This window comes from Brassica napus, unplaced genomic scaffold (assembly GCF_020379485.1).
Source record: "Brassica napus cultivar Da-Ae unplaced genomic scaffold, Da-Ae ScsIHWf_1817;HRSCAF=2453, whole genome shotgun sequence".
Lineage (NCBI taxonomy): Eukaryota > Viridiplantae > Streptophyta > Magnoliopsida > Brassicales > Brassicaceae > Brassica > Brassica napus.
In genome coordinates, this window is record NW_026015233.1 from 661,966 (window position 1) to 667,965 (window position 6,000).

Consider the following 6,000-nt stretch of genomic DNA (forward strand, 5'->3'; position numbering starts at 1 on the left):
TCCAAGTGTAAGGCCGTGGGGCCCACATGATTTTCTTGCCGTTTTGTTTCGAGCGAAAAAGTGCATCGAGGTTAACGGCGTTAAGAAAGCATCAAAAACACCTTGAGAATCCGCTTTCGATCTTTTTTACGTGCCATAACTTTCCGCAGCCCGTTTGAGGGTCAAACGGCTGAATTTGAGCCCGAAAAATTGCGCCCCCTATTCACCGCCCATTATGGTTTCTGGGGCTTTCCGAAATGGTGCTATGGGCGACGTAGTTCCTCACGGTTCAAAAGTTATGAGGTTTCCAAGTTTAAACTCGTTTTAGGCTAAAAAAAATTAAAAAAAAAAAGGGGTGCAACACGAGGACTTCCCGGGAGGTCACCCATCCTAGTACTACTCTCGCCCAAGCACGCTTAACTGCGGAGTTCTGATGGGATCCGGTGCATTAGTGCTGGTATGATCGCACCCGTCAGTACATCACTCTCGTTTCTATATATCCTTTTCCCGGCCAATCCAAGTGTAAGGCCGTGGGGCCCACATGATTTTCTTGCCGTTTTGTTTCGAGCGAAAAAGTGCATCGAGGTTAACGGCGTTAAGAAAGCATCAAAAACACCTTGAGAATCCGCTTTCGATCTTTTTTACGTGCCATAACTTTCCGCAGCCCGTTTGAGGGTCAAAACGGCTGAATTTGAGCCCGAAAAATTGCGCCCCCTATTCACCGCCCATTATGGTTTCTGGGGCTTTCCGAAATGGTGCTATGGGCGACGTAGTTCCTCACGGTTCAAAAGTTATGAGGTTTCCAAGTTTAGACTCGTTTTAAGGTAAAAAAAAATTAAAAAATAAAAAGGGGTGCAACACGAGGACTTCCCGGGAGGTCACCCATCCTAGTACTACTCTCGCCCAAGCACGCTTAACTGCGGAGTTCTGATGGGATCCGGTGCATTAGTGCTGGTATGATCGCACCCGTCAGTACATCACTCTCGTTTCTATATATCCTTTTTCCGGCCAATCCAAGTGTAAGGCCGTGGGGCCCACATGATTTTCTTGCCGTTTTGTTTCGAGCGAAAAAGTGCATCGAGGTTAACGGCGTTAAGAAAGCATCAAAAACACCTTGAGAATCCGCTTTCGATCTTTTTTACGTGCCATAACTTTCCGCAGCCCGTTTGAGGGTCAAAACGGCTGAATTTGAGCCCGAAAAATTGCGCCCCCTATTCACCGCCCATTATGGTTTCTGGGGCTTTCCGAAATGGTGCTATGGGCGACGTAGTTCCTCACGGTTCAAAAGTTATGAGGTTTCCAAGTTTAAACTCGTTTTAGGCTAAAAAAAATTAAAAAATTAAAAGGGGTGCAACACGAGGACTTCCCGGGAGGTCACCCATCCTAGTACTACTCTCGCCCAAGCACGCTTAACTGCGGAGTTCTGATGGGATCCGGTGCATTAGTGCTGGTATGATCGCACCCGTCAGTACATCACTCTCGTTTCTATATATCCTTTTCCCGGCCAATCCAAGTGTAAGGCCGTGGGGCCCACATGATTTTCTTGCCGTTTTGTTTCGAGCGAAAAAGTGCATCGAGGTTAACGGCGTTAAGAAAGCATCAAAAACACCTTGAGAATCCGCTTTCGATCTTTTTTACGTGCCATAACTTTCCGCAGCCCGTTTGAGGGTCAAAACGGCTGAATTTGAGCCCGAAAAATTGCGCCCCCTATTCACCGCCCATTATGGTTTCTGGGGCTTTCCGAAATGGTGCTATGGGCGACGTAGTTCCTCACGGTTCAAAAGTTATGAGGTTTTCAAGTTTAGACTCGTTTTAGGCTAAAAAAAATTAAAAAATTAAAAGGGGTGCAACACGAGGACTTCCCGGAGGTCACCCATCCTAGTACTACTCTCGCCCAAGCACGCTTAACTGCGGAGTTCTGATGGGATCCGGTGCATTAGTGCTGGTATGATCGCACCCGTCAGTACATCACTCTCGTTTCTATATATCCTTTTCCCGGCCAATCCAAGTGTAAGGCCGTGGGGCCCACATGATTTTCTTGCCGTTTTGTTTCGAGCGAAAAAGTGCATCGAGGTTAACGGCGTTAAGAAAGCATCAAAAACACCTTGAGAATCCGCTTTCGATCTTTTTTACGTGCCATAACTTTCCGCAGCCCGTTTGAGGGTCAAAACGGCTGAATTTGAGCCCGAAAAATTGCGCCCCCTATTCACCGCCCATTATGGTTTCTGGGGCTTTCCGAAATGGTGCTATGGGCGACGTAGTTCCTCACGGTTCAAAAGTTATGAGGTTTCCAAGTTTAAACTCGTTTTAGGCTAAAAAAAAATTAAAAATAAAAAGGGGTGCAACACGAGGACTTCCCGGGAGGTCACCCATCCTAGTACTACTCTCGCCCCCAAGCACGCTTAACTGCGGAGTTCTGATGGGATCCGGTGCATTAGTGCTGGTATGATCGCACCCGTCAGTACATCACTCTCGTTTCTATATATCCTTTTCCCCGGCCAATCCAAGTGTAAGGCCGTGGGGCCCACATGATTTTTCTTGCCGTTTTGTTTCGAGCGAAAAAGTGCATCGAGGTTAACGGCGTTAAGAAAGCATCAAAAACACCTTGAGAATCCGCTTTCGATCTTTTTTACGTGCCATAACTTTCCGCAGCCCGTTTGAGGGTCAAAACGGCTGAATTTGAGCCCGAAAATTGCGCCCCCTATTCACCGCCCCATTATGGTTTCTGGGGCTTTCCGAAATGGTGCTATGGGCGACGTAGTTCCTCACGGTTCAAAAGTTATGAGGTTTTCCAAGTTTAAACTCGTTTTAGGCTAAAAAAAATTAAAAAATAAAAAGGGGTGCAACACGAGGACTTCCCGGGAGGTCACCCATCCTAGTACTACTCTCGCCCAAGCACGCTTAACTGCGGAGTTCTGATGGGATCCGGTGCATTAGTGCTGGTATGATCGCACCCGTCAGTACATCACTCTCGTTTCTATATATCCTTTTCCCGGCCAATCCAAGTGTAAGGCCGTGGGGCCCACATGATTTTCTTGCCGTTTTGTTTCGAGCGAAAAAGTGCATCGAGGTTAACGGCGTTAAGAAAGCATCAAAAACACCTTGAGAATCCGCTTTCGATCTTTTTTACGTGCCATAACTTTCCGCAGCCCGTTTGAGGGTCAAAACGGCTGAATTTGAGCCCGAAAAATTGCGCCCCCTATTCACCGCCCATTATGGTTTCTGGGGCTTTCCGAAATGGTGCTATGGGCGACGTAGTTCCTCACGGTTCAAAAGTTATGAGGTTTCCAAGTTTAAACTCGTTTTAGGAAAAAAAAATTAAAAAATAAAAAGGGGTGCAACACGAGGACTTCCCGGGAGGTCACCCATCCTAGTACTACTCTCGCCCAAGCACGCTTAACTGCGGAGTTCTGATGGGATCCGGTGCATTAGTGCTGGTATGATCGCACCCGTCAGTACATCACTCTCGTTTCTATATATCCTTTTCCCGGCCAATCCAAGTGTAAGGCCGTGGGGCCCACATGATTTTCTTGCCGTTTTGTTTCGAGCGAAAAAGTGCATCGAGGTTAACGGCGTTAAGAAAGCATCAAAAACACCTTGAGAATCCGCTTTCGATCTTTTTTACGTGCCATAACTTTCCGCAGCCCGTTTGAGGGTCAAAACGGCTGAATTTGAGCCCGAAAAATTGCGCCCCCTATTCACCGCCCATTATGGTTTCTGGGGCTTTCCGAAATGGTGCTATGGGCGACGTAGTTCCTCACGGTTCAAAAGTTATGAGGTTTCCAAGTTTAGACTCGTTTTAGGCTAAAAAAAATTAAAAAATAAAAAGGGGTGCAACACGAGGACTTCCCGGGAGGTCACCCATCCTAGTACTACTCTCGCCCAAGCACGCTTAACTGCGGAGTTCTGATGGGATCCGGTGCATTAGTGCTGGTATGATCGCACCCGTCAGTACATCACTCTCGTTTCTATATATCCTTTTCCCGGCCAATCCAAGTGTAAGGCCGTGGGGCCCACATTTTTTCTTGCCGTTTGTTTCGAGCGAAAAAGTGCATCGAGGTTAACGGCGTTAAGAAAGCATCAAAACCCCCTTGAGAATCCGCTTTCGATCTTTTTTACGTGCCATAACTTTCCGCAGCCCGTTTGAGGGTCAAAACGGCTGAATTTGAGCCCGAAAAATTGCCCCCCTATTCACCGCCCATTATGGTTTCTGGGGCTTTCCGAAATGGTGCTATGGGCGACGTAGTTCCTCACGGTTCAAAAGTTATGAGGTTTTCAAATTTAAACTCGTTTTAGGCTAAAAAAAAATTAAAAAATAAAAAGGGGTGCAACACGAGGACTTCCCGGGAGGTCACCCATCCTAGTACTACTCTCGCCCAAGCACGCTTAACTGCGGAGTTCTGATGGGATCCGGTGCATTAGTGCTGGTATGATCGCACCCGTCAGTACATCACTCTCGTTTCTATATATCCTTTTCCCGGCCAATCCAAGTGTAAGGCCGTGGGGCCCACATGATTTTTTCTTGCCGTTTTGTTTCGACGAAAAAGTGCATCGAGGTTAACGGCGTTAAGAAAGCATCAAAAACACCTTGAGAATCCGCTTTCGATCTTTTTTACGTGCCATAACTTTCCGCAGCCCGTTTGAGGGTCAAAACGGCTGAATTTGAGCCCGAAAATTGCGCCCCCTATTCACCGCCCATTATGGTTTCTGGGCTTTCCGAAATGGTGCTATGGGCGACGTAGTTCCTCACGGTTCAAAGTTATGAGGTTTCCAAGTTTAAACTCGTTTTAAGCTAAAAAAAATTAAAAAATAAAAGGGGTGCAACACGAGGACTTCCCGGGAGGTCACCCATCCTAGTACTACTCTCGCCCAAGCACGCTTAACTGCGGAGTTCTGATGGGATCCAGTGCATTAGTGCTGGTATGATCGCACCCGTCAGTACATCACTCTCGTTTCTATATATCCTTTTCCCGGCCAATCCAAGTGTAAGCCGTGGGGCCCACATGATTTTCTTGCCGTTTGTTTCGAGCGAAAAAGTGCATTGAGGTTAACGGCGTTAAGAAAGCATCAAAAACACCTTGAGAATCCGCTTTCGATCTTTTTTAGGGTAAAGAAAAAAATTAAAAAATAAAAAGGGGTGCAACACGAGGACTTCCCCGGGAGGTCACCCATCCGTAGTACTATCTGCCACCTCCCAGGTCACCTCCTACTCTCGCCCAGCACGCTTACTGCGGAGTTCTGATGGGATCCGGTGCATTAGTGCTGGTATGATCGCACCCGTCAGTACATCACTCTCGTTTCTATATATCCTTTCGCTGCCAATCCAAGTGTAAGACCGTGGGGCGCACATGATTTTCTGCCGTTTTGTGTCGAGCGAAAAAGTGCATCGAGGTTAACGGCGTTAAGAAAGCATCAAAAACACCTTGAGAATCCGCTTTCGATCTTTTTTACGTGCCATAACTTTTCCGCAGCCCGTTTGAGGGTCAAAACGGCTGAATTTGAGCCCGGAAAATTGCGCCCCCTATCACGCCCATTATGGGTTTCTGGGGCTTTCCGAAATGGTGCTATGGGCGAACGTAGTTCCTCACGGTTTCAAAAGTTTAGGAGTTTTCAAATTTAGACTCGTTTTAGGCTAAAAAAAATTAAAAAATAAAAAGGGGTGCAACACGAGGACTTCCCGGGAGGTCACCCATCCTAGTATACTCTCGCCCAAGCACGCTTAACTGCGGAGTTCGGATGGGATCCGTGCATTAGTGCTGGTATGATCGCACCCGTCAGTACATCACGCCTCGTGTTTCTATATATCCTTTTCGCGGCCAATCCAAGTGTAAGACCCGTGGGGCGCACATGATTTTCTTGCCGTTTTGTTTCGAGCGAAAAAGTGCATCGAGGTTAACGGCGTTAAGAAAGCATCAAAAACAACCTTGAGAATCCGCTTTCGATCTTTTTTAGGGTAAAAAAAAATTTTTAAAAAATAAAAAGGAGGTGTCAACAACGAGGACTTTGCCCGGGAAAGTCACC

General features: G+C 47.0%; 11 non-coding genes across 11 annotated transcripts; all 11 read right to left on the reverse strand.

Annotated features, from left to right (window-relative positions):
• Positions 1–331: 331 nt before the first annotated feature.
• LOC125599197 lies at positions 332–450 on the reverse strand. The gene has a single exon (XR_007333019.1). It is a non-coding gene; the product is annotated as a 5S ribosomal RNA (ribosomal RNA).
• A 378-nt stretch (positions 451–828) lies between these two features.
• Positions 829–947, reverse strand: LOC125599202. Its single transcript, XR_007333024.1, has one exon. It is a non-coding gene; the product is annotated as a 5S ribosomal RNA (ribosomal RNA).
• Positions 948–1,324: 377 nt separating this feature from the next.
• On the reverse strand, positions 1,325–1,443 carry LOC125599203. The gene has a single exon (XR_007333025.1). It is a non-coding gene; the product is annotated as a 5S ribosomal RNA (ribosomal RNA).
• A 377-nt stretch (positions 1,444–1,820) lies between these two features.
• On the reverse strand, positions 1,821–1,938 carry LOC125599139. Its single transcript, XR_007332971.1, has one exon. It is a non-coding gene; the product is annotated as a 5S ribosomal RNA (ribosomal RNA).
• A 377-nt stretch (positions 1,939–2,315) lies between these two features.
• On the reverse strand, positions 2,316–2,436 carry LOC125599146. Its single transcript, XR_007332978.1, has one exon. It is a non-coding gene; the product is annotated as a 5S ribosomal RNA (ribosomal RNA).
• Positions 2,437–2,816: 380 nt separating this feature from the next.
• LOC125599204 lies at positions 2,817–2,935 on the reverse strand. Its single transcript, XR_007333026.1, has one exon. It is a non-coding gene; the product is annotated as a 5S ribosomal RNA (ribosomal RNA).
• A 376-nt stretch (positions 2,936–3,311) lies between these two features.
• Positions 3,312–3,430, reverse strand: LOC125599205. Its single transcript, XR_007333027.1, has one exon. It is a non-coding gene; the product is annotated as a 5S ribosomal RNA (ribosomal RNA).
• Positions 3,431–3,807: 377 nt separating this feature from the next.
• LOC125599206 lies at positions 3,808–3,926 on the reverse strand. Its single transcript, XR_007333028.1, has one exon. It is a non-coding gene; the product is annotated as a 5S ribosomal RNA (ribosomal RNA).
• Positions 3,927–4,301: 375 nt separating this feature from the next.
• Positions 4,302–4,420, reverse strand: LOC125599207. Its single transcript, XR_007333029.1, has one exon. It is a non-coding gene; the product is annotated as a 5S ribosomal RNA (ribosomal RNA).
• A 374-nt stretch (positions 4,421–4,794) lies between these two features.
• On the reverse strand, positions 4,795–4,913 carry LOC125599088. The gene has a single exon (XR_007332921.1). It is a non-coding gene; the product is annotated as a 5S ribosomal RNA (ribosomal RNA).
• Positions 4,914–5,635: 722 nt separating this feature from the next.
• LOC125599171 lies at positions 5,636–5,752 on the reverse strand. Its single transcript, XR_007333001.1, has one exon. It is a non-coding gene; the product is annotated as a 5S ribosomal RNA (ribosomal RNA).
• Positions 5,753–6,000: the final 248 nt, after the last annotated feature.